The 26,915-nt window shown below is 45.3% G+C and overlaps 1 pseudogene; it reads right to left on the bottom strand.

Annotated features, from left to right (window-relative positions):
- Window positions 1-26,915, bottom strand: part of LOC140202463 (uncharacterized) — a 62,523-nt pseudogene that overhangs the window by 18,869 nt on the left and 16,739 nt on the right.

Here is a 26,915-nt window from a genome sequence, read left to right as displayed (position 1 = left end):
CTGTGCTGTAGTTTCTATGGTTTAACCCATACACCTGCCCCCTCACCATATCCCTTGATGCCCCAATCAATCAGGAATCTATCCACTTCAGGATTAAACATACCCATGGACTTGGTCTCCACTGCAGTCTGTGGCAGAGCATTCCACAGATTGACCACTCTCTGGCTAAAAAAATCCCTCCTTACTTCTGTTCTAAAAGATCAACCCTCAATTTTGAGGCTGTGCCCTGTATTTCTGGATACCCCCACCAGAGCAAATATCCTCTCCACATCTACCTTATCTAGTCTTTTCAACATTCATTAAGTTTCAATGAGATCCTCACGCGTATTTCTATATTCCAGTGAGTACAGGCCCAAAGCTGCCAAACTCTCCTCATATGTTAACCCCTTTATTCCCGAATCATCCTCATGAACCTCCTCTGGATTCTCTCCAATGACAACACATCCAGTCAGCCAGTGAGAACAGCGAGAAGAGTTTAAAAGGAGACACCTTATAGAGCAGGCGTCAGAGGAGCAGGCGGCGGAGTAGAGGGAGACAGAGTAGGAAGGCCCAATGGGATTCGGCGATAACGGGTCGAGGCCAGGTAGGTTATCTGTGTAGAATACAGACAGGAAGAATGTGTGTGAGGCCGGTGTTCTGTGCTCGGTGTAAGATGTGGGAAGTTCAGGAGACTCTCAGCCTCCCGGACGGCCACATCTGCACCAGGTGCATCGAGCTGCAGTTCCTTAGGGACCGCGTTAGGGAACTGGAAATGCCGGTTGACAACCTTCGTCTGGTCAGGGAAAGTGAGGAGGTGATAGAGAGGAGCCACAGGCAGGTAGTCACACTGGGGCCTTGGGAGACAGATAAATGGGTAACAGTCAGGAGAGGGAAGGGCAGGAGTCAGATGCTAGAGAGTACCCCTGTGGCTGTACCCCTTGACAATAAGTACTCCTGCCTGAGTACTGTTGGGGCGGGGGGGGGGGCGGCCTACCTGGGGGAAGCAACAGTGGCCGTGTCTCTGGCACAGGGTCTGGCCCTGTGGCTTGGGAGGGTAGGGAAAGGACGAGGATAGCAGCAGTGATACGAGACTCTGTAGTTAGGGGGTCACACAGGTGATTCTGTGGATGCAGGAAAGAAGCACAGATGGTAGTTTGCCTCCCAGGTGCCAGGGTCTGGGATGTTTCTGATCGCGTCCACGATATCCTGAAGTGGGAAGGAGAACAGCCAGAGGTCATGGTACATACTGGAACCAATGACATAGGCAGAAAAAGGGAGGAGGTCCTGAAAGTAGACTACAGAGAATTAGGAAAGAAGTTGAGAAGTAGGACCACAAAGGTAGTAAAGGGATTACTGCCTGTGCCATGTGATAGTGAGTATAGGAATAGAGTGAGGTGGAGGATAAATGCGTGGCTGAGGGATTGGAGCAGGGGGCAGGGATTCAGATTTCTGATTATTGGGACCTCCTTTGAGGCAGGAGTGACCTGTACAAAAAGGACGGGTTGCACTTGAATCCCAGGGGGACCAATATCCTGGCAGGGAGGTTTGCTAAGGCTATTGGGGAGAGTTTAGACTAGGATTGCTGGGGGATGGGAACCAAACTGAAGAGACGGAGGAAGAGGCAGTTGGCACACAAATAAAGAAAGCTTGGAAACAGTGCGAGAGGGAGGATAGGCAGGTGACAGAAAAGGGACACGGTCAGACCGATGGTTTGAGATGCGTATATTTTAATGCAAGGAGTATTACCCAATTTCTCTCGGGATCAATAAAGTATGTCTATGTTTATGTCTATTATGAACAAAGTGGATGAGCTTAGAGTGTGGATCAGTACTTGGAGCTATGATGTTGTGGCCATTACAGAGACGTGGAAGGCAGAATGGTTACTTTGAATGCCAGGCTTTAGACGTTCCAGAAAGGATAGGGAGGGAGGCACTGTTGTTCAGAGATAGTGTCACGGCTGCAGAAAAGGAGGAAGACATGGAGGGACTGTCTACGGAGTCTCTGTTGGTGGAAGTTAGGAACAGGAAGAGGCCAATAACTCTACTGGGTGTATTTTATAGATGACCCAATAGTAACAGGGACATCAAGGAACAGATAGGGAGACAGATTCTGGAAAGGTGTAATACTAACAGGGTTGTCGTGGTGGGAGATTTTAATTTCCCAAATATCGTTTGGCATGTCCCTAGAGTGAGGGGTTTAGGTGGGGTGGAGTTTGTTAGGTGTGTGTTCAGGAAGGTTTCTTGACACATATGCAGATAAGCCTACACGAGGAGAGGCCGTACTTGATCTGGTATTGGGAAATGAACCTGGTCAGGTGTCAGATCTCTCAGTGAGAGAGTATTTTGGAGATAGTGATCACAATGCTATCTCCTTTACCATAGCATTGGAGAGGGATAGGAACAGACAAGTTAGGGCAACGTTTAATTGGAGTAAGGGAAAATATGAGGCTATCAGGCAGGAACTTGGAAGCATAAATTGGGAACAGATGTTCTCAGATGTTCTCAGGGAAATGTACAGCAGAAATGTGGCAAATGTTCAGGGGATATTTGCAAGGAGTTCTGCATAGGTACATTCCAATGAGATAGGGAAAGGATGTAGGGTACAGGAACCTGGTGTACAAAGGCTATTGTAAATCTAGTCAAGAAGAAAAGAAGGGCTTAAGAAAGGTTCAAAAAACTAGCTAATGATAGAGATCTAGAAAATTATAAAGCTAGCAGGAAGGAGCTTAAGAAAGAAATAGGAGAGCCAGCAGGGGCCATGAGAAGGCCTTGGCGGACAGGATTAAGGAAAACCCCAAGGCACTCTACAAATATGTGAAGAGCAAGAGGATAAGACGTGAAAGAATAGGACCAATCAAGTGTGACAGTGGAAAAGTGTGTATGGAACTGGAGAAGATGGCAGAGGTACTGAATGAGTACTTTGCTTCAGTATTCAATATGGAAAAGGGTTTTAGCGATTGTAGGGATGACTTACAGAGGACTAAAAAGCTTGAGCATGTAGATATTAAGAAAGAGGATGTGCTGGAGCTTTTGGAAAGATTCAAGTTGGATAAGTCACCGGGACCGGACAAGATGTACCCCAGACTACTGTGAGAGGTGAGGGAGGCGATTGCTGAGCCTCTGGCAATGATCTTTGCATCGTCAATGGGGATGGGAGAGGTTCCAGAGGACTGGGGGCTTGCGGATATTGTTCCATTATTCAAGAAAGGGAGTAGAGATAGCCCAGGAAATTATAGACCAGTGAGTCTTACTTCAGTGGTTGGTAAGTTGATGGAAAAGATCCTGAGAGGCAGGATCTATGAACACTTGGAGAGGCATAATATGATTAGGAATAGTCAGCATGGCTTTGTCAAAGGCAGGTCATGCCTTACGAGCCCGACTGAATTTTTTGAGGATGTGACTGAACACATTGATGAAGGTAGAGCAGTAGATGTAGTGTATATGGATTTCAGCAAGGCATTTGACAAGGTACCCCATGCAAGGCTTATTGAGAAAGTAAGGAGGGATGGGATCCAAGGGAACATTGCTTTCTGAATCCAGAACTGACTTGCCCACAAAAGGCAAGAGTGGTTGTAGACAGTTCATATTCTGCATGGAGGTTGGTAACCAGTGGTGTGCCTCAGGTATCTGTTCTGGGACCCCTACTGTTTGTGATTTTTATAGGTAAATAGATAGATATACTTTATTGATCCCGAGGGAAATTGGGTAAATGATCTGGATGAGGAAGTGGAGGGATGGGTTAGTAAATTTGCTGATGACACAAAGATTGGGGGTGTTGTGAATAGTGTGGAGGGCTGTCAGAGATTAGAACGAGACAATGCTATGCCGAACATGTACTTATTTTAGAAATCATCGAGGGTTACCGATAGCCATTGATTTTTCTAAGCTCCATGTACTTGTGCAGAAATCTCTTAAAAGACCCTATCATATCCCCCTCCAGCACCGTCGCCGGCAGCCCATTCCACACACTCACCACTGTCGGCGTAAAAAACTTACCCCTGACATTTCCTCTGTACGTACTTCCAAGCCCCTTAAAACTGTGCCCTCTCGTGCTAGCCATTTCAGCCCTGGGAAAAAGCCCCTAACTATCCACACGATCAATGCCCCTCATCTTATACATCTCTATCAGGTCACCTCTCATCCTCCATTACTCCAAGGAGAAAAGGCCTAATTCACTCAACCTATTCTCATAGGGCATGCTCCCCAATCTAGGCAACATCCTTGTAAATCTCCTCCGCACACTTTCTATGGTTTCCACATCCTTCCTGTAGTGAGGTGACCAGAACTGAACACAGTATTCCAAGTGGGGTCAGACCAGGGTCCTATATAGCTGCAACATTACCTCTCGGCTCCTAAACTTAATCCCACAATTGATGAAGACCAATGCATCGTATGCTTTCTTAACCATAGAATCAACTTGCACAGCAGATTTGAGTGTCCTATGGACTTGGACCCCAAGATCCCTCTGATCCTCCACACTGCCAAGAGTCTTACCATTAATACTATATTCTGCCATCATATCTGACCTACCAAAATGAACCACCTCACACTTATCTGAGTTGAACTTCATCTGCCACTTCTCAGCCCAGTATTGCCTCCTCTCAATGTCCCGCTGTAACCTCTGACAGCCCTCCACACTATCCACAATACCCCCAACCTTTGTGCCATCAGCAAATTTACTAACCCATCCCTCCACTTCCTCATCCAGGTCATTTATGAAAATCACAAAGAGCAGGGGTCCCAGAACAGATCCCTGAGGCACACCACTGGTGACCAACCTCCATGCAGAATATGACCCCTCTACAACCACTCTTTGTCTTCTGTGGGCAAGCCAGTTCTGAATCCACAAAGCAACGTCCCCTTGGATCCCATGCCTCCTTATATTCTCAATAAGCCTTGCACGGGGTACCTTGTCAAATGCCTTGCTGAAATCCATATACGCTACATCTACTGCTCTACCTGTGTTTAGTCACATCCTCAAAAAATTCAATCAGGCTTGTAAGGCATGACCTGCCTTTGACAAAGCCATGCTGACTATTCCTAATTATGCCTCTCCAAATGTTCATAAATCTTGCCTCTCAGGATCTTCTTCAACTTACCAACCACTGAAGTAAGACTCACTGGTCTATAATTTCCTGGGCTATCTCTACTCCCTTTCTTGAATAAAGGAACAACATCCGCAACCCTCTAATCCTCCGGAACCTCTCCCATCCCTACTGATGATGCAAAGATCATCGCCAGAGGCTCAGCAATCTCCTCCCTCACCTCCCACAGTCGCCTGGGGTACATCTCTTCCAGTCCCGTGACTTATCCAACTTGATGCTTTCTTAAAGCTCCAGAACATACCCTTTCTTAATTTCTGTATGCTCAAGCTTTTCAGTCCACTGTAAGGCATCCCTACAATTGCCAAGATGCTTTCCCATAGTGAATACTGAAGCAAAGTATTCACTAAGTACCTCTACTATCTCCTCTGGTTCCATACACACTTTTCCACTGTCACACTTGATTGGTCCTATTCTCTGACACACACTTATAGAATGCCTTGGGGTTTTCCTTAATCCTGTCCGCCAAGGCCTTCTCATGTCCCCTCTGGTTCTCCTAATTTCTTTCTTAAGCTCCTTTCTGCTAGCGTTATAACCTTCTGCCATCTGCCATTTCTTTGTCTCCCATTACTACCTCACCAGTACCATTTTCCATTGGTCCAATATCAACTCTCACTTCCCTTTTACTCTTTACATAACTGAAATTTTTTTTTAGGATCCTGCTTTATATCATTGGTTAGTTCCCCTTTATATCATTGGTTAGTTTGCCCTCATATTGCAAGTTTCCCTTCTTATAGCTTCTTTAGTTGCCTTTTGTTGGAGTTTAAAATTTTCCCAATCATCCATCTTCCCACTTACTTTTGCTGCCTTATATGCCCTTTCCTTGGCTTTTGTGCAATCCTCAACTTCCCTTGTCAGTCACGGTTGCCTAGCCCTGCCATTTATGAACAACTTCTTCTGTGGGACATATCTATCCTGTGCCTTGTAAACTATTCCCAGAAACTTAAGCCACCTCTGTTCTGCCGTCATTCCCGCCAGTATACCCCTCCAATCCACCTAGGCAAGCTTCTCTATTACGCCTCTGTAATTCCCTATATTCCATTGCGTTACTGAAACATGAGACTGATGCTTCTCCCTCTCAAATAAGGGTTGCTTTACATTAAGCTGACTCATAAAATATGGGTTTTTACACAACACCCAATCTAGGGTGTTTTTTCTGGACACCAGACCTAATCGGTTCCCCTCCACCACCACTCTCCTCTGCCTAGAGGAACTTGTTCCTCCCAATTCCTTTAAACAAAAGGTGTAAACGCAAAATAATCTGCAAATGCTGTTGTCAAAGGAACACTCACAATGCGCTGGAGGAACTCAGCAGGTCAGTCAGCATCAGTTGAAAAGATTAGTCGACGTTTCGGGCCGAAACCCTTCGTCAGGGCTGAAGGAAGAACTTTGGGGAGGGTTTGAAGAATGCCTCCTTCTACTACTTCACATTATTCTCCTGCCAATCACCTCCCTGCTTCCCCTCCCCAACCCCTTTGTCTTTAAAACAAAAGGTGTAACCATGGGCACTCGCAATCCAGCTATGTCTGCCTGTTTGTCAGCTACGTGGAACAGTCTATGTTCGAAGCTGACACTGGTGACCATCCTACAGTTTTCCTACGCTACATCGATAACTGCAGTGGTGCTGGTTCCTGCACCAGCGCTGAACTCGTCGAGTTCATCCATTTTGCCTCAAACTTCCACTCTGCCCTCAAAATTCAGCTGGTCCATTTCCAACACCTCCCTTCCCTTTCTCGATCTCACTGTCTCTACTTCCTGAGATAGCTTATCCACCAATGTCTATTGTAAACCCATGGACCCTCACAGCTACCTGGACTACACCTTGTCCCACCCCACTACTTGTAAAAATGCCATCCCCCTTTCTCAATTCCTCTGTCCCTGCTGCATCTGCTCTCAGGATGAGGCTTTTCATTCTAGAACGAAAGAGATATCTTCCTTTTTCAAAGAAAGGGGCTTCTCTTCCTCCACCATCAACGTTGCCCTCATCAGCATCTCTTCCACTTGATGCACATCTGCTCTTACCCCATCCTCCCACCACTCTACCAGGAATAGGGTTCTTCTTGTTCTCACCCACCACCCCCACCAGCCTCCGCATCCAGCACATAATTCTCCAAAACTACCGCCACCTCCAATGGGATCCCACCACCAAGCACACCTTTCCCTCCCCACCTCTCTCTGTTTTCCGCAGGGATCACTCCCTACTCGACTCCATTGTCCATCTGTCCCTAGCCACTGTTCTCCCTCCTGGAAGTTATCCTTGCAAGTGGAACAAGTGCTACACCTGCCCCTTCACCTCCTCCCTCATGAACATCCAGGGTCCTAAACAGTCCTTCCTGTTGAGGTGATACTTCACCTGTGAATCTGTTGGGGTCATTTTCTGTGTTTGGTACTCCCGGTGTGGCCTCCTGTATACTGGTGAGACCTGATGTAGATTGGGAGACTGCTTCACTGAGCATTTATGCTCTGCCCTAAGGAAGCCACCTTATCTTCCGCTTGTGTAGCCTCAAACCTGATGGTATGAACATCGATTTCTCAAACTTGTGGTAATGCATCTTACCATCCCCCTTCTCTATCTCCCACTCCCTTTACCCTCTCTCCTCTCATCTCACCAATCAACTTCCCAGGTGTTTACTTCATCCTCTCTCTCTCCCCCCCCCCCCGGCACACCCAGGTTTCACCTATCACCTGGTGGTTCTTTCTCCCCTCCCCCCACCTTTTAATTCTACTCCTCAATTTTTTTTCCCTCCAGTCCAGCCTGAAATGTCGACTGTACTTTTTTCCACCTGCCCTGCTGAGTTTCTCCAGTATTTTGAGAGTGTTGCTCGGTTTTCCAGCATCTGCGGATTTTCTCTTGATTGTGACCCAATCCAAAATAGCCTTTCCCATCACAGCCTTGAGCATACTGCTCTAAAAAGCCAACTAGTAGGCATTCAACAAATTCTCTCTCTTGCAATCTGACACCAACCTGATTTTCCCAATCCCTTTGCATATTGAAGTCCCGCATTACAACTGTGACATTACTGTTATTACATGCCTTTTCCAGCTTCCAGCTCCCTTTGCAATCTCAACCCCACATCTTGGCTAATACTTGTAGACCTATATCTGATTTCCATGTGTTCTTTACACTTGCAGTTTCTTAACTCCACCCACAAAGATTCGACATTCTCTGTAACGAAAACCAATTTCCTCCGGGATCAATAAAGTATGACTATGACCCTACCTCACCTCTTTCTAAGGATGTAATCCCCCTCTGCTTACCTTCCTATCCCTCCAATACAACGTGTAACCTTGGACATTCAGCTCCCAACTACAACCATCCTTCAGCCATGATTCAGTGATGGCCACAACATCATACCTGGCAATCTGTAAGACAGGAAATTATAGGCTGGTGAAACTGACATCAGTAGTGGGAAAGTTATTGGAAGGTATTCTAAGAGACCGGATACATGAGTATTTGGATAGACATGGACTGATTAAAGATAGTCAGCATGGCTTTGTGCATGGTAGGTTGTGTCTAAACAATCTTAAAGAGTTTTTCAAGGAAGTACTAGGGAAGTGGATGAAGGCAAGGCAGTGGATGTTGACTACATGGACTTTAGCAAGGCATATGACAGGGACCCACATGGGAGGTTGGTCAAGAAGGTTCAGTCGTTTGGCAATCAAGGTGAGGTAGTAAATAATTAGACAATGTCTTTGTGGGCGAAGCCAGAGAGTGGTGGTAGAGGGTTGTCTCTCTGACTTGGAGGCCTGTGACTAGTAGAGTGCCGCAGGGATTGGTGCTGGGTCCATAGTTGTTTTGTCACCCATATCAATGATCTTGATGACAATGTGGTTACCTGGACCAACAAATTTGGGGATGAAACCAAGATTGGGAGTGGAGTGGACAGTGGAGGAGGTTATCATGATCTGAACCAGCTGGAAAAATGGGATGAAAAATGGCAGATGGAATTAAATGCAGACAAGTACAAGGTATTGCACTTCAGTAGGACCAACCAGGATAGGTGTTTTACAGTGAACGGTAGGGCACTGAGCAGTGTGATAGAACAAAAGGATCTGGGAATAGGTTCGATAATTATCAAAGTATGTATGCAGTATACAACTCTGAGATGTGTCTTCTCCAGATAGCCGTGAAACAAAGAAATCCATGAAAGTCAGCTCAAAGAGCAACAGCCAATCCACTCCCCCCACCCCACCCCGCACAAAAAAGAACGGAAACAAGAATATCAGACCTCAAGCTCCCCTCCCCACCGCTCATACGCACAGAAAACATTGAGCAAGAACGGGCAACAATGCCAAATATAAAAACCGTAAGACAGAGACAGTCCCGACTCCAAACGATAAATGCAGAACCTGTATAACATTCTCTGACATCACCGAAAAAGAGAGACCAGAAGACCACAAGATATAGGAGCAGAATTAGGCCTTTTGGCCCATCACATCTGCTCTGCCATTTCATCATGGTTGATTCAATTTTCCTCTCAGCCCCATTCTCCAGACTTCTCCCCATATCCAAAAGACACAGGAGCAGAATTACGCCATTTGGCCCATCGAGATTGCTCCACCATTCAATTTTATAGCTGATGTACTTTTTCCCCTCCTCAGCCCCACTCCCCAGCCTTCTCCAAATAACCTTTGTTGCTGTGGCCAATCAAGAACCTATCAATATTCACCATAAATACACCCAACGACCTGGCCTCCATAGCTGCCTGTGATAACAAATCCCACAAATTCACCACCCTCTTGAGATGTTAAAGGGTTAAAGGATTGGGAAACGATTTTCGGACTCTTGTAAGTAACGGGTTAAAGTTGCTGCAGACTTCTGTTTGTTCTTTTCTGAGTAATCCGCCTGTGCTGCTTTCAGACTGACAACCTTGCAGATGTTATGTTTTGTGGATTGAGTTCTGCTTATCTGTCACACAACTCCTGCTACATGGTTTCGCAAGAATTGAGCTAAGCGCTCTTTGTCTCGTAAACTAGTTCTATAAATTGTAACACGCCTAAGTTAGACAAAGATTTGACACGAACCCACAATCCTTGTCTCACCTGCAGGTGTCAGGATGTGGTAACCTAATTATACTTTGTCTACAAATATGCGGAACAATGGTTGAAAAATGAGGAATTATCTCATTTCGCACATTGTTCTGGTTGTCTGAGCTTAACTGCCTTTTAGGGTGATTAAGGGGTCTTAGTCTCGAAATACCACTGTTGCTGGGCATGTGACTATGGGGGTAGCTAAAAAATTGTTTCCTGCATACGTGAAAAAAATTGTATAAAAACTTTGTATCTCTGCTTTGGCAGAGAGAGACCTCTGGTACGGGTCCCCTGTGTGTGCCAAAGGATGGCTCTCTCTAGTAGCGAGCTACTAATAAAAAGCTGTGGCTTTATCCTCCGTAGTACTGTGTGTTTTTGCATCAGGTAACGGGTAATAATTAGAAGTAAGGTTTAGCACTCTGGCTAAAGAAATTTCTCCACATCTCTTGTTTTAAATGGACAGCCCTCTATCCTGAGGCTGTGCCCTCATGTCCTAGACTCCTCCACATGAGAAATATCCTTTCCACATCTACTGTCTAGCCCTTTCAACATTCGAAAGGTTTCAATGAGATCACCCCTCATCCTTCTGAATTCTAGCAAGTACAGACCCAGAGCCATCAAACGTTCCTCATATGATCACCCTTTCATTCCCAGAATCATCCTTGTGAACCTCCTCTGGACCCTCTCCAATGCCAGCACATCTTTTCTTAGATAAGGACCCCCAAACTGTTCACAATACTCAAAGTGAGGCCTCACCAGTGCCTTATAGAGCCTCAGTATCACATCCTTTCTCTTGCACTCTAGACCTTTTGAAATGAATGCTAACATTGCATTTCCCTTCCTCACTTCCGAGTCTACCTGCAAATTAACCTTTAGGGTGTTCTGCACAAGGACTCCCAATTCTCATTGCATCTCAGATTTTTGGATTTTCTCCCTGCTTAAAAAATAGTCTGCACATTTACTACTTCTACCAAATTGCATGACCATGCATTTTACAACATTGTATTTCATTTGCCACTCTATTGCCCATTCTCCTAATCTGTCTAAGTCTATCTTCAGCCTTACTGTTTTCTCAACACTACCTGCCCCTCCACCAATCTTTGATTCATCTGAAAACTTAGTAACATATATTCCATCATCTAAATCATTGATATGCAGCATAAAAAGAAGCCGCCCTAACACCAACCCATAGAAACATAGAAAACCTACAGCACAATACAGGTCCTTCAGCCCACAATGCTGTGCCGAACATGTACTTACTTTAGAAATTACCTAGGGTTACCCATAGCCCTCTATTTTTCTAAGCTCCATGTACCTATCCAGGAATCTCTTAAAAGACCCTATCGTATCCGCCTCCACCACCGTCGCCAGCAGCCCATTCCATGCATACACCACTCTCTGTGCAATAAACTTACCCCAGACGTCTCCTCTGTATCTAATTCCAAGCACCTTAAAACTGTGCCCTCTCGTGTTAGCCATTTCAGCCCTGGGAAAAAGCCCCTGACTATCCACACGATCAATGCCTATCCCTCCAATTCCTCATCCAGGTCAATTATAAAAATCATGAAGAGAAGGGGTCCCAGAACAGATCCCTAAGGTACACCACTGGTCACCAATCTCCATGCAGAATATGACCCGTCTACAACCACTCTTTGCCTTTTGATGACAGTTATATACAGAGTTTCCCAGCTGTAGCTGGGATGTGGATCACAGATTACAAGAGGAAATAGAAAAGATGTGTCAAAAGGGCAATGTTATGATAGCCATGGGAGATTTCAACATGGAAATCAATTGGGAGAATTAGGTTGCTAATGGATCTCAAGAGAGTGAGTTTATTGAATGCCTGTGAGGTGCTTTTTTGAGCAGTTTGTCGTTGAGCCTCCTAGGGGATCAGCTTTCCTGGATTGGGTGTTAAGTAATGAACCGGAGGCGATAAGGGAGCTTAGGGTAAAAGAACCCTTAGGTACCAGTGATCACAATATGACTAAGTTCAACTTGAAATTTGATAGGGAGGAAGTAAAGTCTGATGTAGCAGTACTTCAGTGGAGTAAAGGCTGATTTATACTTCTGCGTCAACTCGACGCTGTAGGTACGGTGTCACTGCGAACCCTACGCAGTGCCTTCGCGGATCCCTACGCTGTAGCCTGACGCGCACCTCTCCCAAAATGTAACTGCGCGTCACAGCAATGCAGACAGCAACAGCTGTGATTGGTCCGCTTGGTAGCATTGCATTTCCTCCGATGCTGCAACAGCTTCCCATTGGCTGACTGAAGGGCAGGGAAGGAACTCTGGCTGCAATGCTTTCCATAAAGCTTTACAGACCTCCGAAATTATGGAGGACACATTTCGCTTTTACAAAAAAAGTCGTTCGCTTTAAACTTGTTTACCCCCAGAAATACTACCATGACCATGAAGCCTTGCGCGGGCAGGTGTGTGTGCATGCGCGACGTGCCCGAATTGCAGAGCGGCGCAGACACACCAACGCACAAGTATAAATGCTCACAATATGCTTAGGCCACTTGCGTAGGTTACGGCGTCGAGTTGACGCACAAGTATAGATTGGCCTTAAGGGAAATTACAGTGGTACAAGAGACAAGTTGGCTAAAGTAAATAGGAAGGAGCTGCTGACAGGGATGTCAGCAGAGCGGCAATGGTGAACATTTCTGGGAAAAATGAGGAAGGTGCAAGATAGACTCTTGGAGAAATACTCAAATGGCAAAATAGTACAACCATGGCTGACAAAGGATGTCAAAGGTCATGTAAAAACAAATGAGAGGGCATACAACAAAACAAAAATTAGTGGGAAGATAGACGATTGGGAAGTTTTTAAAAACCTACAGACAGCAATTAAAAGAATCATTAGAAGAGAAAAAATGAAATATGAAAGCAAGCTAGCAATATCGAAGTGGATGGTAAAAGCTTTTCCAGGTATGTAAAAAAAAAATAGAGAGATGAGAGTGGATATAGGACCGCTAGAAAATGAGGCAGGAGAAATAATAATGGAGGACAAGGAGATGGCTGATGAACTAAATGAGCATTTTGCATCAGTCTTCACTGTGGAAGACACTAGCAGTATGCCTGATGTTGTAGTGTGTGAGGGAAGAGAAGTGGGTGAGTTACTATCACAAGGGAGAAGGTGCTCAAAAATCTGAAAGACCTAGGAGTACATAAGTCACCCAGATCAGAAGAACTGCACCCTAGGCTTCTGAAAGAGGTAGCGTTAGAGATTGTGGCAGCATTAGCAATGATCTTTCAAATATCATTGACTCTGGCATGGTTGCAAATGTCACTCCACTCTTTAAGAAAGGAGGAAGGCAAAAGAAATCTTTTACTCCTTGCTTCTTACTGATTTTCCCCCTGGAACCTACCAGCTTTCTCCTTCCCACCCTCCCCCCACCTTCTTTATAAGGCCTCTGCCCCTTCCCTCTTCAGTTCTGACGAAGGGTTCCAGCCCGAAACATTGACTGATCATTTCCACGAATGCTGCCTGACCTGCTGAGTTCCTCCAGCATGTTGTGAGTGTTGCAAAAGATAAGAAATTATAGACCAGTTAGCCGTCAGGTTGGGAAGATGTTAGTCAATTGTTAAGTATAAAGTTATGGGAGTACTTGGTGACAAGGACAAATAGGACAAAGTCAGCATGGTTTCCTTAAGGGAAAATCCTGCCTGATGAACCTATTGGAATTCTTTAAGGAGATTACAAGTAGGATAGATAAAGGGGACACAGTGTATGTTGTATATTTAGACTTTCAGAAGACCTTTGACAAGGTGCCACACATGAGGCTGCTGACCAAGTTAGGAGCCTGTGGTATTACAAGGAAGTTACTAACATGGTTAGAGCATCGGCTGATTGGAAGAAGGCAGTGAGTGGGAATAAAGGGATCCTTTTCTGGTTGGCTACCAGTGATAGATGCAGCTCTATAAAACTATGGTTAGGCCACACTTGGAGTACTGTGTCCAGTTCTGGTCGCCTCACTATAGGAAGGATGTGGAAGCATTGGAAAGGGTACAGAGGAGATTTACCAGAACGCTGCCTGGTTTAGGGAGCATGCATTATTATCAGAGATTAAGGGAGCTCGGGCTTTACTCTTTGGAGAGAAGGAGGATGAGAGGAGACATAATAGAGGTATACAAGATATTAAGAGGAATAGATAGAGTGGATAGCCAGCACCTCTTCTCCAGGGCACCACTGCTCAATACAAGGTGACATGGCTTTAAGGTAAGGGCTGGGAATTTCAAGGGGGATATTAGAGAAAGGTTTTTTTACTCAGAGAGTGGTTGGTACGTGGAAAGCACTGCCTGAGTCAGTGGTGGAGGCAGATACATGAGTGAAATTTAAGAGACTACTAGACAGGTATATGGAGGAATTTAAGGTGGGGGGTTATATGGGAGGCAGGGTTTGAAGGTTGACATAACAATGTTCTATTAGTGGTGTTACACAGGGTTGATGTTGGGACCACTTCTTTTTATGCTGTATATAAATGATTTAAATGATGAAATAGATGGCTTTGTTGCCAAGTTTGCAGATGATATGAAGATTGGTGGAGGGGCAGGTAGTGTTGAGGAAACAGATAGGATGCAGAAAGACAGATTAGGAGAATGGGCAAAAAAGTGACAACTTAATTATAATGTTGGAAAATACACTTCGGTAGTAGAAATAAACGTGCGGACTATTTTCTAAATGGATAGAAAATCCAACAACCTGAGATGCAAAGGGACTTGGGAGTCCTTGTGCAGAACACCCTAAAGGTTAACTTGCAGGTTGAGTTGGTGGTGAGGAAGGCAAATGCAATGTTAATATTCATTTCAAGAGGTCTAGAATACAAGAGCAGGGATGTGATGCTGAGGCTTTATAAGGCACTGGTGAGGCCTCACCCTGAGTATTGTGAACAGTTTTGGAATCCTCATCTTAGAAGAGATGTGCTGGCATTGGAGAGGTTCCAGAGGAGGTTCACAAGGATGATACCAGGAATGAAAGGGTTATCATATGAGGAATGTTTGATGGCTCTGCATCTGTACTCTCTGGAATTTAGGAGGATGAGGAGGGATGTCATTGAAACCTTTTGTATGTTGAAAGACCTAGACAGAGTAGATGTGGAAAAGATGTTTTCCATGGTGGGAGAGTCTAGGACAAGAGGGCACAGCCTCAGGATAGAGGGGTGTCTATGCAAAACAGAGATGTGGAGAAATTTCCTTAGCCTGAGGATGGTGAATTTGTGGAATTTGTTGCCACGTGCAGCTGTGGAGGCCAGGTCGTTGAGTTTACTTATGGCCGAGATTGATAGGTTCTTGATTAGACATGGTATCAAAAGTTAAGGGGAAAAGGCCGGGAAATGTGGTCGAGCGGGAGACAAAAAAAGGATCAGCCATGGCTGAATGACAGAGCAGATTCGACGTGTCAAATGGCCTAATTCTGCTCCTGTCTTATTGTTTATTTTAGAGCCTTCTTAAATAGCAGAACACCAGTGGATACCCTCCATTCTTCTGGTTATCTCACCAGTCGCTAAAGATGATTTGGGTATGTCTGCTAGGGCCCCGGCAATTTCTGCACTTGCCTCCCACAGGATCTGAGGGATCACCTTGTCAGGCCCTGGGGATTTATCAATCTAATTAGCCTCAAGACAGCAAACATCTCAACCTCTGTAATCTGTGTAGGGTCCAGGAAATTGTTGCCACCTTGCCTCACTTCTATAGAGTGTGTGCATCTCTTGAGTAAATACAGATGCAAAAAATTAATACAAGATCTCTCCCATCTCATTTGGCTCCATGCATGGATTACCAGTCTGATCACTAGATGCAAAGTGTTCCCCCACACAAACTTCTGCTCTGTCTCATTTCCTGAGAGCAGATCAAGTATTACACACTCTCTTGTTGTGATTTCTGTGGACTGATTAAGGAAACTTTCCTGAATACATTTGACAAACTCTATCCCATCCAGACCTTTTACAATATGGGGGTCCCAATCAATATGTGGAAACTTAAAATCACCTACTACAATAATATGAGCAACACACACAAAATGCTGGAGGAACTCAGCAGGCCAGGCAGCAGCTATGCAAGAGTACAGTCGACATTTCGGGCTGAGACCCTTGGAAAAGTCAGTAATCCCTCTACAAATTTCTTCCCCTCAATCCCTCGGACTATTGGATGGTCTTTAATATAGACCCAATAACGTGGCCATATCTTTCTTGGTACTCAGTCTCACCCATAAGATCCTGAGAGACAGGATTTATGAGTATTTGGAGACACATAATCTGATTAGGAATAGTCACCATGGCTTTATCAAGGACAGGTCATGCCTTACGAACCTGATTGAATTCTTTGAGGATATAACAAAACACATTGATGAAGGTAGAGCAGTGGATGTAGTGTATATGGATTTCACTAAGGCACTTGATAAGATTTCCCATGCAAGACTCATTCAGAAGGTAATGAGGTGTGGGATTCAAGGAGACCTACCTTTGTGGATCCAGAATTGGCTTGACCACAGAAGGCAGTGGTGTTCTACAGGGATCTGTTTTGGAACCCTTCCTCTTTGTGATTTTTATAAATGACCTGAATGAGGAAGTAGAAAGGTGGGTTAGTAAGTTTGCTGATGATACAAAAGTTGAAGGTGTTGTGGATAGTCTGGAGGGTTGTCAGAGGTTACAGTGGGACATTGATAGGATGCAGAACTGGGCTGAGAAGTGGCAGCTGGAATTCACCCAGATAAGTGTGAAGTGGTTAATTTCGGTAGGTCAAATTTGAAGAAAGAATATTGTATTAGTGGTAAGACTCTTGGCAGTGTGGAGGATCAGCAAGATCTTGGGGTCCGTGTCCACTGGACACTCAAAGCTGCTGCGCACGTTGACAGTGCAGGTAAGAAGGCATATGATGTGTTGGCCTTCATCAACTGTGGGATTGAGTTCAAGAGCCGTGAGGTAATGTTACAGCTATATAAGACCTTGGTTAGATCCCACTCGGAGTACTGTGTTCAGTTCTGGTCACCTCACTACAGGAAGGATGTGGATGCAATAGAGAGAGTGCTGAGGAGATTTACAAGGATGTTGCCTGGATTGGAGAGCATGCCTTATGAGAATAAGCTAAGTGAACTTGGCCTTTTCTCCTTGGAGTGATGGGGGAAGAGAGCTGACATAGAGGTGTACAAGATGATGAGAGGCATTGACTTTGTGGACAGCAGGGGCTTTTTCCCAGGGCTGAAATGGCAAACACAAGGGAGCTTAGTTTTAAGGTACTTGGAAGTAGGTACAAGGGGAATGTCAGAAGTAAGTTTTTCAAACAGAGTGGTGCGTGGAATGCACTTCTGGCAATGGTGGTAGAGGCTGTTATAATACGGTCTTTTAAGAGACTCTTAGATAGATACACGGAGCTTAGAAAAATAGAGGGCTATGCGATTGGGAAATTCTAGGCAGCTTCTAGAGCAGGTTACATGGCCGGCATAGCATTGTGGACTGAAAAGCCTGTGATGTGCTGTACAATTTCTATGTTCTATAATGCCTCACTAGACGTATACCCCAGTCTGTCCTGACGAAGCACTAATGTGACATTTTCTGAGTAGTAGTGCCACCCCTCCTACTTTATCCCCCTTGCTCTGTTGCACCTAAAGCAATGGAACCCCATAATGTTGAGCTGGCAGTCCTGCCACTCCTGCAACTGTCTCACTAATGGCTACAATATCATAACTCCAGGTGTTGATGCATGCCCAGAGCTTATCTGCCTTCCTATAATATGCCTTGCATCTTGGGACATTAGTTACACCATGCTCAACCTTTTGATTTCTGTCTGAGGTCTTAACAACATCTGTCTTCAGAACTTCTCCATTATCTGTTTTGGCACTCTAGTTCCCATCCCCCTGCAACTCTTGTTTAAACCCCACCATACAGCATTAACAAATCATTCTGCTAGGATATTAGTGCTCTTCCAGTTCAGGAACAAACTTTTTCTTCTGTGCAGCTACCACCTTCCCTGGAAGAGAGCCCAACAATCCAAAATCTGATGACTTCCTCCTACACCAACTCCTTGGGCATGTGTTAAACTGTGCAATCATCCTCTTTCTAACCTCAGTAACACAGGGCAAGGCAAGCAATCCTGAGATCACAACCCTGGAGGTGCTGTCCTTTAACTTAGCACCCGACTCCCTGAACTCACTATGCAGAATCTCATCACTCATTCTATGTTACTGATACCTACATGGCCCACAACCTCTGGCTGTTCACTTTCTCACTTAAGATTGCTGAGGACTCGATTGAGATGTCCTGGACATTGGGATCTGGGAGGCAACATAACAAGAAACTCATTCTTGTCCACAGAATCTCCTTTCTGTTCCTCTAATGAATCCCCTATCACCACAGCTCACCTCTTCTCCCTCCTTCCTTTCTGAGTCACAGAGCCAGACTCTGCTGGGTCATCCAACCAATGGTATCTAAAATTGTATCCCCGTTGTTGAGGGGGATGGCCACAAGGATACTCTGCACTGGCTGCAGAACATGTTTCCCTTCCTGACTCTCACCTAGTCTCCTGGATTCTGCCCCTCTGGGGTGTAACTATCTCTCTATAAGTCATATCGATCATCCCTACATAGGCAGCTCCAACTCCATAATGCAGAGTGTTACAGACAGCAGCTGGATACTCGTCTTGCAGCTCTAATAGTAGAGATGCCAGACAGGGTAGTGGAATGCTCTTCTTGCAGAATGTGGGAAGGCAGGCAGACCTCCAGAGTCCCTGATTACTTCATCTGCAACGGACACTAGTGCCTTCCTACAAGAGGAGCATTCCACTACCCTGCCTGGCATCTCTACTGTTCTCACTGAGCAAATATAAAGAAGGAAACACAACAAACTTTGGGGAAAATAAAAAAACTACCTACAGCCCTTTTTGCCTTCTCTGACTGAAGCCTCGATAAGCTAAAGCCTCAAAATCTCCACTCTAACAATTACTGTAGCTCCTGCCATTGCCTTATTTTAATTTGTTCTTGTCAATCAATCCTGAGCGCTGATTGTTCACTGCCCAAACCTAATGGAAGTCGATGACTTTTCTACTCAGTGAACCTGAATGCCACATCTTCTCACCCTTCCAAAAAAGGTAGTAGGGATAGTCCAGGTAATTATAGACCAGTGAGCTTTACGTCTGTGGTGGGAACGCTGTTGGAAATGATTTGTAGAGATAGGATCTATGGGCATTTAGAGAAACATGGTCTGATCAGGGACAGTCAGCATGGCTTTGTGAAGGGCAGATCATGTCTAACAAGCCTGATAGAGTTCGTTGAGGAGGTGACCAGGCATATAGATGAGGGTAGTACAGTGGATATGATCTACATGGATTTTAGTAAGGCATTTGACAAGGTTCCACACGGTAGGCTTATTCAGAAAGTCCGAAGGCATGGGATCCAGGGAAGTTTGGCCAGGTAGATTCAGAATTGGTTTGCCTGCAGAAAGCAAAGGGTCGTGGTGGAGGGAGTACATTCGGATTGGAGGGTTGTGACTAGTGGTGTCCCATAAGGATCGGTTCTGGGACCTCTACTTTTCGTGATTTTTATTAACGACCTGGATGTGGGGGTAGAAGGGTGGGTTGGCAAATTTGCAGATGACACCAAGGTTGGTGGTGTTGTGGAAAGAATTGTCGAAGATTGCAGAGAGACATTGATAGGATGCAGAAGTGGGCTGAGAAGTGGCAGATGGAGTTCAACCCAGAGAAGTGTGAGGTGGTACACTTTGGAAGGACAAACTCCAAGGCAGAGTACAAAGTAAATGGTAGGATACTTGGTGGTGTGGAGGAGCAGAGGGATCTGGGGGTACATGTCCACAGATCCCTGAAAGTTGTCTCACAGGTAGATAGGGTAGTTAAGAAAGCTTATGGGGTGTTAGCTTTCATAAGTCGAGGGATAGAGTTTAAGGGTCGCAAGGTAATGATGCAGCTCTATAAAACTCTGGTTAGGCCGCACTTGGGAGTACTGTGCCCAGTTCTGGTCGTCTCACTATAGGAAGGATGTGGAAGCATTGGAAAGGGTACAGAGGAGATTTACCAGGATGCTGCCTGGTTTAGAAAGTATGCATTATGATCAGAGATTAAGGGAGCTAGGGCTTTACTCTTTGGAGAGAAGGAGGATGAGAGGAGACATGATAGAGGTATACAAGATATTAAGAGGAATAGACAGAGTGGACAGCCAGCACCTCTTCCCCAGGGCACCACTGCTCAATACAAGAGGACATGGCTTTTAAGGTAAGGGGTGGGAAGTTCAAGGGGGATATTAGAGAAAGGTTTTTTACTCAGAGAGTGGTTGGTGCGTAGAATGCATTGCCTGAGTCAGTGGTGGAGGCAGATACACTAGTGAAATTTAAGATACTACTAGACAGGTATTTAAGGTGGGGGGTTATATGGGAGGCAGGGTTTAAGGGTCAGCGCGACATTGTGGGCTGAAGGGCCTGTACTGTGCTGTACTATTCTATGTTTTATATTCAATCTACAATTGGTTGTTGCTTTACAAAGTGCTACGCGCTAAACAATATCACATGGCTGCTCCCAGAGACGTTCTAATTACAATGAATATTGGGCGGGGGGGGGGGGGGGAGGAAGGGAAACAGTAGTCTTTCTCATTGGAGTATGGCAGATTTGTGATCCGTAAGCTACAGATCACGTGTTGCCCAGGACAAAGGTGTTTGATATCATTATATACCCAGAGAGAATACGACAAAACTTGTTCTCACAGGTAGAAAGGTCCAGAGGAGGCAGTAGAACAAAGGTGATTTTCTCAAGAACTAAAGCTGATGGAAGGATTGGTTCTTTTTTTTCGTGCAGCACTAATTGACATTTTTCATTGAGTGGAAGGTAGACTTTACATCCAAGATTAACTCGGAACTATAATTTTATTCCAAGTTCCTATTCCTTGGATTTAGATATCTGACGCTCGGCAGTGTCTGGGAGATCCATCCGCTCCTATAGACATCTAACAGACTGGTGGGGAAAGCACGGGAAATGTAACCTATGGTTGCCTCTGTACCCAGAAACCCTCACGAACAAGAAATCAGTCTATCCGACAGAGTCCCAGTGATGAACATGCTTCGCTCATCAGCAGGTAACTCCCCGGGCCTGGGTAAGGATCGTGGAGCTCAGAGAAGGAAAAAGGACTGGAACCAGGGTTTTCAGGGCCACGGTGTGTCCGGAGATCAAAGCAATTGTCTTTCAGTCAGGGTAGGGACACCGTTACCGATGACCCACCAAAAAATCCGATCCTACCTGCTACCGATCCGCCTGAGCCTTTTACTCACTGAGCGCATGCGCGATATTCGGGCCCATCGGCGCCCCTAACGCCTGCGCATTTGGTCGCCGGGTTACTGGCGACTCCTGGGGAGGTGAATTTCGAGTAAATTTATTATCAAAGTACTGTACATAGCCCGAGATTCATTTTCTTGTGGGTATAGTCAATAAATCTAGAGAATAATAACTACAGCAGGGTCAATGAAAGATCAACCAGAGTGCATAAGACAACAAACTGTGCAAATGCAAATATAAATAAATAGTAATAAATAACGAGAACATGAGATAGAGTCCTTAAAGTGAGATCATTGATTACGGGAACATCTCAGTGGTGGGGCAAGTGAGCTTAGTTACACCCTTTTATTTAAGAGCCGAATGGTTGAGGGGTAGGAACTGTGCTTGAGCCTGATGTTGTGAATCCTGAGGCTCTTGTACCTTCTACCTGACCGCAGCAGTGAGGGAGAGCATGTCCTGGATGGTGGGGATTTCTGATGATGGATGCTGCCTTCCTGTAACAGCGTTTCATGTAAATGTACTCACTGGTTGGGAGGGCTTACCCGTGATGTACTGGGCCGAATCCACTACCTTTCGTAGGATTTTCCATTCAAAGGCAATGGTGTTCCTATACTAGGCTGTGATGCAGCCAGTCAGTATACTCTCCACTATCTATAGAAGTCAGTCAAAGTTTTAGATGCCATGCCAAATTTTATATATTCTCTGTTCAAATCTGACCTACCAAAATGAACCACTTCACAGTTATCTGGGTTGAACTCCATTTATCACTTCTCAGCCCAGTTCTCCAGAACTTTCTCCCATTCCACCATCCTGGTTGGCTGACACCACATTCCAAAGTTGAATTACAAAGCCCCACATCTCAGCTCAATCCCGAACAGGCTGAATGCAAAAAAGACTGCTCTTGCGGAACTGTTAAAATGAAATACCTATAGCAATGCAGTAAAAATTTTAACCAAGGCATTATGTATGTGTGTGTGTGTGTGTGTGTGTGTGTGTGTGTATATATATATACACTAATCTTGTGTATTTGTATGTTTTGAGTGTGTATGTTTTTAAAAATGTTTTCATTGTGTGCTCTTTCACACTAGAAGAATGATAATAAACAGTCTTGAATCTTGAATACTCTAGTCCTCTCAAAATGAATGTTAACATTGTATTTCCTTTCTTACTACCGACTCAATCTGCAAGATAACCTTTAGGCATAGAAACCATAGAAACTACAGCACAGAAACAGGCCTTTTGGCCCTTCTTGGCTGTGCCGAACTGTTTTCTGCCTAGTGCCACTGACCTGCACACGGACCATATCCCTCCATACACCTCCCATCCATGTATCTGTCCAATTTATTCTTAAATGTTAAAAAAGAACCCGCATTTACCACCTCATCTGGCAGCTCATTCCATACTCCCACCACTGTCTGTGTGAAGAAGCCCCCACTAATGTTCCCTTTAAACTTTTCCCCCCTCACCCTTAACCCATGTCCTCTGGTTTTTTTCTCCCCTTGCCTCAGTGGAAAAAGCCTGCTTGCATTCACTCTATCTATACCCATCATAATTTTATATACCTCTATCAAATCTCCCCTCATTCTTCTACGCTCCAGGGAATAAAGTCCTAACCTATTCAACCTTTCTCTGTAACTGAGTTTCTCAAGTCCCGGCAACATCCTTGTAAACCTTCTCTGCACTCTTTCAACCTTATTTATATCCTTCCTGTAATTTGGTGACCAAAACTGAACACAATACTCCAGATTTGGCCTCATCAATGCCTTATACAACCTCATCATAACATTCTAGCTCTTATACTCAAATAATTTGATTAATAAAGGCCAATGTACCAAAAGCTCTCTTTACGACCCTATCTACTTGTGACACCACTTTTAGGGAACTTTGTATCTGTATTCCCAGATCCCTCTGTTCTACTGCACTCCTCAGTGCCTTACCATTAACCCTGTATGTTCTACCTTGGTTTGTCCTTCCAACGTGCAATACCTCACACTTGTCTGTATTAAACTCCATCTGCCATTTTTCAGCCCATTTTTCCAGCTGGTCCAAGGCCCTCTGCAGGCTCTGAAAACCTTCCTCACTGTCTACTACACCTCCAATCAAATCCTGCATGAGATCTCCCATGTTCCTTTTCACATCTGATTTCTGAAATCTCTCCCCATTTAAATCATAGTTCACACCTTTAGTCCTTCCGCCAGGGTGCATGACCTTACACTATATTCCATTTGCCACTACTTGCCTATTCTTCTAATCTGTACAAGTTTTTCTGCGGACTCCCTGCTTCCTTAAAAATTAACTGCCCATCCACCTATCTTTGTATCATACACAAAATTGGTCACAATACCATAAAATCCATGATCCAAATCTGACACGTAAAAAGAAGTGGTACCAACACCAATCCCCGTGGAACACCACTACACACCAGAAGGCAACCCGAAAAGAACAGAGAAATCTACAGCACATTACAGGCCCTTCCGCCCACAATGTTGGACTGACTATGTAACCTACTCTAGAAACTGCCTAGAATTTCCCTACTGCATAACCCTCTATTTTTCAAAGCTCCATGTACCCGTCTAAGAGTCTCTTAAAAGACCCTATTGTATCCGCCTCTACCACCATCACTGGCAGTGCATTCCACGCACCCACCACTCTCTGTGTGAAAACTCTGACATCTCCTCTGTACCTACTTCCAAGCACCTTAAAACTATGCTCCCTCGTGTTAGCTATTTCAGACTTGGGGGAAAGCCTCTGCTGTCCTCAAGATCAGTGCCTCTCATCATCTTGTACACCTCTAATCCTCCGTCACTCCAAGGAGAAAAGGCCAAATTCACTCAGCCTATTCTCATAAGGCATGCTCTCCAATCCAGGCAATGTCCTTGTAAATCTCCTCTGTGCTCTCTCTATAGTATCCTCATCCTTCCTGTAATGAAGTGACCAAAGCTGAACACAGTACTCCAAGTGGGGTCTGACCAAGGTCTTATATAGCTGTAACATTACCTCACAGTTCTTCAACACAATCCCACGGTTGATGAAGGCCAACACATAATACACCTTCTTAACAACATTGTCAACCTGCGCAGCAGCTTTGAGTGTCCAATGTTCACGGACCCTAAGATCTTGCTGATCCTCCATACTGCCAAGTGTCTTGCCATTAATATATTCTGTCTTCAAATTTGACCTACTGAAATGAACCAATTTACACTTATCTGGGTTGAACTTCATCTGCCACCTCTCAGCCCAGTTCTGCATCCAATCGATGTCACACTGTAACCTCCGACAACCTCCAGTGCGTGAGTGGGCCAGTGAAGGAGTGGAGCTTTGAGGCTTTGACGAGAAGAGGCGGAGGACAAGCTAGTTCGCAGTTAGTTTTTACAATGTCTTCTGAGATGGTGATGTGCCTCTCATGTGAGATGTGGCAGTCTTGGGGGAACTCCCCTCTCCCGCAGTCACATCTGCCAGAAGTGCATACGGCTGGGCGATCTGGAAGACCGTGTAAGGAATCTGGAGCAGCAGCTGGATGACCCTCGACTCATAAGGGAGAGTGAGGCAGTCATAGATGAGAGCTACAGGGAGGTAGTCACACCTAGGCTGTCGTTGGGTGACAGTCAGAGGGGAGAAAGCGAAGGTGAGCAGACAGGTAGTGCAGAGCACCTCTGTAGCCATTCCCCTGAATATTAGGTATTCCGTCCTGGATACTGTTGGCGGGGACGACCGACCAGGTGTGAGCCACGGTGGCAGGGCCTCCGGCTCTGAGTCTGAACCTGTGGTGCAGAAGGGTGGGACGGAGAAGAGGAGAGCTGTCGTCATTGGAGACTCTATAGTCAGGGGAGCAGACAGGAGATTTTGTGGACGTGAGAAGGACACCCGCATGGTTTGTTGCCTCCCGGGTGCCAGGGTCCGGGATGTCTCTGACCCGGTGCACAACATCCTGGTACGAGAGGGAAAGCAACCAGAAGTCGTGATACATATTGGCACCAACGACCAAGGCAGGAAGAGGGATGAGGTCCTGAAGTGTGAGTTTCGGGAACTAGGCAGAAGGCTGAAGAACAGGACCTCAAGAGTGGCGTTCTCAGGATTGCTGCCAGTGCTACGTGACAGTGATGGTAAGAATTGGAGGAGATGGCAGTTGAATGTGTGGCTGAGGAGTTGGTGCAGGGAGCAGGGTTTTAGATTTTTAGATCATTGGGATCTCTTCTGGGGAAGGTGGGACCTGTACAGATTGGATGGGTTGCACCTGAACTCGAGGGGGAGCAATATCCTTGCAGGTAGGTTTGCTAGCATGGTTCGGGAGGGTTTAAACTAATTTGCGAGGGGGATGGGACCCAGAGCGATAGAGCAGTGAAAGAAGTGCATGGAGTAAAGCAAGATCTAACATTCAGAGAGGCTTTGAGGAAAGAGAAGCAGAATAAACGGTGTAAAGACAGTAAGGTAGAAGGGCTGAAATGTGTGTACCTCAATGCAAGAAGCATCAGGAACAAAGGTGATGAACTGAGAGCTTGGATACATACATGGAATTATGATGTAGTGGCCATTACAGAGACTTGGCTGGCACCAGGCCAGGAATGGATTCTCAATATTCCTGGATTTCAGTGCTTTAAAAGGGATAGAGAGGGTGGAAAAAGGGGAGGAGGGGTGGCATTACTGGTCAGGGATACTATTATAGCTACAGAAAGGGTGGGTAATGTAGCAGGATCCTCTTTTGAGTCAATATGGGTGGAAGTCAGGAACAGGAAGGGAGCAGTTACTCTATTTGGGGTATTCTATAGGCCCCCTGGTAGCAGCAGAGATACAGAGGAGCAGATTGGGAGGCAGATTTTGGAAAGGTGCAAAAATAACAGGGTTGTTATCATGGGTGACTTTAACTTCCCTAATATTGATTGGCACCTGATTAGTTCCAAGGGTTTAGATGGGGCAGAGTTTGTTAAGTGTGTCCAGGACGAACTCCTGTCACAGTATGTGGACAGGCCGACCAGGGGGAATGCCATACTAGATCTAGTACTAGGTAATGAACCGGGTCAGGTCACAGATCTCTCAGTGGGCGAGCATCTGGGGGACAGTGACCACCACTCCCTGGCCTTTAGCATTATCATGGAAAAGGACAGAATCAGAGAGGACAGGAAAATTTTTAATTGGGGAAAGGCAAATTATGAGCTTTTAAGGCTAGAACTTGCGGGTGTGAATTGGAATGATGTTTTTGCAGGGAAATGTACTATGGACATGTGGTCGATGTTTAGAGGTCTCTTGCGGGATGTTAGGGATAAATTTGTCCCGGTGAGGAAGATAAAGAATGGTAGGGTGAAGGAACCATGGGTGACACGTGAGGTGGAAAATCTAGTCAGGTGGAAAAAGGCAGCATACATGAAGTTTAGGAAGCAAGGATCAGATGGATCTATTGAGGAATATAGGGAACCAAGAAAGGAGCTTAAGAAGGGGCTGAGAAGAGCAAGAAGGGGGCATGAGAAGGCCTTGGCGAGTAGGGTAAAGGAAAACCCCAAGGCGTTCTTCAATTATGTGAAGAAAAAAAGGATGACAGGAG

Source organism: Mobula birostris, chromosome 9 (genome assembly GCF_030028105.1).
Source record: "Mobula birostris isolate sMobBir1 chromosome 9, sMobBir1.hap1, whole genome shotgun sequence".
In the NCBI taxonomy this organism is placed as follows: Eukaryota; Metazoa; Chordata; class Chondrichthyes; order Myliobatiformes; family Myliobatidae; genus Mobula; species Mobula birostris.
The sequence above is the reverse complement of the archived record's forward strand: the minus strand, read 5'-3'. Positions and strand labels throughout refer to the sequence as shown.